The following is a 3,774-nucleotide window of genomic DNA, read 5'->3' as shown; positions in this document are numbered from 1 at the left end:
GATCCGTCCGGATCTGGAACGGCATACCGTTTCCAGTCCGTCCGTCCACACTATGCTCATTTACAACCATATCTAATTAATTCCTTCACTCCGTATTTTGGACTCCTTGCCGGCCGGTAACAGAAATTGTTATCAAGGTACTTCCCTCCAAAGTGTTCATAGCCAATGTGAAACTTCATGAATGTAACTTAATGCATTAGCAAGAATGCTAGCGAGAATGTTTGCGGAAACAAAGTTTTGAATGAGATTTGCCCATCGTGCCTTACAACCTGAAGGATCATGTTGGTCACAAAAATATTTCGATCGATCGCCAATAGTTACTACCAAACAATGGCCATATAGGTAACATCTCCATGTCGTAACTACATGTATGGTTGCAAAAAGGTTTTTTCTTGAGTTGAGTATCAACACGACATATGAGTTTTAACTTACTACATAATCACTTACATCGGTTTCAACCTCGAATGGTTCAGATGGGTCTGGTAAGAGAAGTTAAGGATTTTCACACATGTTCTTTTAATGTTCTAAATTACTCATACAGATAGTCATTTCGAGGAAGTGGAAGAGAGATAAAGGAGGGTGCCAATCCACCTGATCACCTCCGACCGAAAGGATTGAGATGAACTCGAGCCTTGTTTGGTGTCTCATACCACTACCATGGCATCAAGTTGTACATGGTGCTAGTGCACTTGCTACAAGAGTTTGTTCACCACAAGATCATGGTCTTGACATAGTCGAATAAGGTGACTAATAAGGGTACTTAGGCCCTAGGCAAGATCACACTTGGCCCTTATAGGTTGTCTCCATTCTTAGTATTAAAAGTAATCTTTACACTCTTGATTAACCCTCACACTTTTATCCTCGTGTGTAGAATACTACGGTTCAAACTTCCACAGGATGAATTATGGTCATGCTTGTAACATCAAAAGGCTTGTCCTTTAATTTGGGCTCCTTTTGTATGACCCATCTTTTACCAATATCCACATGTAGGCATTGGTCAAGAATTGCCCGGGTATCTTTTGTTTCTAGCGAATTGTGAAAAATTAGATGTAGAAGCAAACGACTTATTTCGGTCCTTCTTTGATGTACAAGTATAATGAAGTAAAAATGTTTATTACTTCTTCAAGATTAGTAGGACTCTTATCCTATACTATCCATTGATAATCAAAGGATCGATGGTTCACCTATTTTGTCGTCTTGACTAGAATAATTCACATGCATATCAAACATGCGAGACTCAAGACTTTGTTAGATTTCCGAAGCTGAGAAAGCTTAGTAAAGGTAGAAATGAGAAATGTTGTATGATTTGGTGCAAATATACCTCAATAGGAATAGCAATAAAATGTGACATGACATGTTTGTGTCATTGTTTTATGTCATTGAGTATTTGAAGCAAACACTTGACAAATGTTTAGGAAATCATGCTTAAAAACATAATAAGGTTGTACAAGCTTTGACAAACATAATTCAACAAAGATCTCATGTCTATATCTCGTTAGATGAGTAAGAATTCTTTTAAGAAAAAAAATACTATGGTAACACTAAGGTGTTTTAATAAAATGTTTGTTCAATATATCTATATCGAATAACCATGGTAGCTTTTTGAGGCTCAACCACGGTTGTCTACCATAAGGCATGATTTAGACACTAGATGTAATTATGAAATGCGAATAGTGCCCATTTAGGTGGTTTTCACCTCTTTTAAGTCTGGCATCTGGATCACGAATTGTGAGTGAAATAAATGCAAGCAAAATGCCTACATTTACGAAAGACATCTGGATGGTGTCTATTATTTCCCTCATGTTATTGTGTTTATTCCTGTTATTGTAGTAGACATCCCTTGATATGTGAATGACAAGGTTTTGTTACTAACTTACATGTATGAATGATATACCCCCTCGTGTGGACAACCATGGGATATGGTAGCCTTATATGCCAGTAGTGGCGGGTGGCATGGTGACATGGTCATAGGCACTATTGTGGTGAGTCATTTTTTGTTTTTTGAATTATTTTTTGATTTTTTGATTTTTTGGCGATGGTGGTGGCAAAGGCAGGTTTTCTACTGCATCCCAAGTGCATAGTACTATATCAATTGCAGTCTTTGTTATGATGCCATAGTAACATCCAACAGCGCATGCTATTGCGATACGATGAAACCCTAATGTTTACACATAGTGCAAGCACCATATGTACATAAGCGAGAAAAAAAAACTCATAGCATTGTTGGAAAAACCAAAAAATATTGAAAAAATAAATAACATCCAATTTCAGGAGTTGATCATGATCTAGAAAAACGCATTTCATTAGTAGCTCCACCATTAAGGTAAAAGAAAAAATGCAAGGAAACGCAAGAAAAGGTTAATCATGCTCTAATACATATTCTAAGAATCTCAATTAATGTCAAAAAAAAATTAAGTAGAACCTAACTAGGGAAGGTCGACTGAATTAGCTCCAATTAACTCAATTCTTACCATTAATTCATTATGAATCAGCTCCAATCTAACTCTAAGGTTGGAGAACTATGATTATAGTTATGCTCATAACAACATGTGCGTTGGAGTAGTGAAATTTGTGAACAAGGGTTTATCTTAGGCTCTAGGGATTCCAAGGAGTTGGAAGTTGTCATAAGTCATAAGTGAGTTGGTTTGGAATTTGTGTATCAACTCATGGAGAACATCATTCTCTGGTTGTAGTTGCTTAAGGACCATCATGATTTTTTCCTGTTAACTATCACAAGACACTGGTACAAAACAAGAAACTATGGCGAGACCCCTCCTATATGATCAATTGTGCTTAAATTAGCTACATATACAATAACACATCCTCCATGGCTTTTTACATTTGTCAGATGTCACATTCAAGTGTTTGGATTGATTATCTTTCATAATCCTTTCCAATTTAGCAAAACAATTGAACAATTGATTTTTTTATTCAAATATGACTATCCATGGACATTCATATCTGACTATCCATTGACGTTCTAGTATGATTATCCATCAAATTACCAATTGGTAACCTAATGTGGTAGATGAAACTCATAAAATTCACCAGAGGCTTTTTGAAAGATAATGCCAACATTGCTAACCTTTGAATGTTATAGTTCATTATGTTAGATATTATCTTTTGGCATTGTAACCCCATTACATGGATTCATATGACTTGTGCAAACCTCTACCTATGACGGAGACAAATCAGCAATACCAAGAGCAAGACTGTCATTACAATTTGTAACCTTTGTATGAAATAACGGAGATCCCAGATTTCTCTTTGATTCAGAGAGATTATTTACAACGAAATCAGTGAGGACGATCTGCCCCCCCTTCAGATTTACATACTTGATCTGGCTGTGTATTTACATGACTGAGAAGAGAAGTGTGCTAAATTCATGAATTTCTTACTAGGATTTTTTTATAATCCCAAAATTGTGCAGTACAGCATGAATATTTAAGAATAATGAAATTGTCAGTAGTTTACTTAGATGGCAGCCATATGGTCATAGCAGCACAGATTGCTGTAACGATATTGATGACTGACGTGGGTTTTTGCAGGCCCTCCATCCAGAGATCATTTCAGTCATCTGCATCAACATGGTATATGTCATTTCAAATCATTTTCAACTGTTCTTTAAATTTGTTAAAGAAAAAATACTGATGAGGAGACGCCTTGTGCAATAGTCTACTGTCAACTTGCAACTGTGCATTCCCAACATTCCTAAGAAATAAAATATTACTTAATGCAAAAATCAATTTATACTGACAATAGGGTGCTAATTCT

Source organism: Azolla caroliniana, unplaced genomic scaffold (assembly GCF_043228905.1).
Source record: "Azolla caroliniana isolate FFs.n. ecotype wild unplaced genomic scaffold, voAzoCaro1.0.p SCAF_12, whole genome shotgun sequence".
In the NCBI taxonomy this organism is placed as follows: Eukaryota; Viridiplantae; Streptophyta; class Polypodiopsida; order Salviniales; family Salviniaceae; genus Azolla; species Azolla caroliniana.
This window is presented reverse-complemented; position numbering follows the sequence as displayed.